Source organism: Otolemur garnettii, unplaced genomic scaffold (assembly GCF_000181295.1).
Source record: "Otolemur garnettii isolate 467f Iridium unplaced genomic scaffold, OtoGar3 scaffold00084, whole genome shotgun sequence".
NCBI lineage: Eukaryota > Metazoa > Chordata > Mammalia > Primates > Galagidae > Otolemur > Otolemur garnettii.
The window spans coordinates 8,151,865-8,153,387 of record NW_003852479.1 but is presented as its reverse complement, the minus strand read 5'-3'; positions in this window follow the sequence as shown (position 1 = coordinate 8,153,387).

Below are 1,523 nucleotides of genomic sequence, written 5' to 3'. Positions count from 1 at the left end.
ACTGAGTGGTGGGAGCCTCAGCCATCAGTCTTCCCTTCTGTCTCCTCCTGACTGGCCTCCCTCTTTCCCAGCTCTGCTCATTCTTATAGGGTTGAGATTCCCTGGACTATATTCTGGCTCACTTCTCCTTTACCACCTTCAGCATGGGAGTGAGTGGTCAGGTCCGTCCCTAGCAGCCTCCCTGTCCCTCCCTGGGCCGTGTGAGCTGTGTCCTGCTCTGTCCTTCTCTCCCCTTGGTACAAAGGGCTCCCTCCCTGGGACCCCTTTGTCTCATCCCAGCTGCTGCCCCCACTTGCCTCTGGTCAACTGCATTCTCCCGATACTGCCTCCCAGAGACGTCCCTTGGGTTGGAGAGTGGTATGGATTGAATTGTGTCTCTGACCCCAAATTCCTGTGTTGAAATTCCAACTCTAGTACCTCAGAATGTGAGGTGGGCTCTTGTCAAAGGTAATTAAACTAAAATGAAATCACCAGGGTAGGCTCTCACCCACTGTGACTGATGTCCTTACAAAAGGGAGGTCTGGGCATGACGGGTGGCAAGAGGCTGGCAGGAGGCTGGTAGGAAGAGACTTGGAGTAGATGGCATCCACCAGCAGGAAGGGAGGCCTCCACAGCTCCAGAGGGAGGACCTCTGCCAGCTGCTGACCTGGGACTGTGGACTCGGTCACTGCTGGAGAGTGAGGTTGTTGTCTGAGCCCCTGTAGCATTTTGTGTGGCAGCCAGAGCTGCCACACCAGAGCCTGGCTGAGCCTCTGTCCCTTCCCCTGCCAGCTGGGTGACAAATGGTGACAATTTCTGTGTCACAGGTGGAGTGAGCCCTGAATGCAATGATGGTGGGCATCCCTAGGGGGATGTCAGGGTACAGTGTTGCCGTAAGGGTCTCACGGAAAAGCAATGTTGTGAAGAATAAGCACACTTATTGAAATTGTGTTTTAAATAAAGGTGACCATCTGCTTGCTCAGGCAAAATGGCGAGCTTTCTTTATTTGCTGTTGGTTTATATAGGGATTCTTGTGCATGTGCACTATACAGCAATGACCTCACTAACATTCATTACAATCCCTCTGCACATGCGCATTGGACATCAATGACTTCATTAATCCATTCAAATGTCTTATGACCACTCACCCTGTAAGTAGCTCCTCCCTGGTAATCTGATAATCCACCCAACATACACCTTTAAGCATAACCCTTTCAGCATGACCCGGTTTAACATAACTTGATGAAGAACGTGTTGTCAGTTATTACTTTCTTTGTTCTTATCTGATGAAGCCTGAGGCTATGGGGGAAAGAGACGATTTGAATGTCTGTTCTACTGACCATGCCATTTGGAGGCAGTTACTTCGAATCTTTAAGCAAAGCATAGAGAAACTTCTTGGGCATATAGGAGTTTGTGTGCAAACCTCTGCTCCCATGTAGGCCTCAAGTCACAGGGGGTTTGCTGGAGCCTTTTATAAGGAATTCTCAGGCTGGACTTCTCAAAAGCCTTTCATGAGCCCAGGTTTCATCTGTGCCATTAGATAC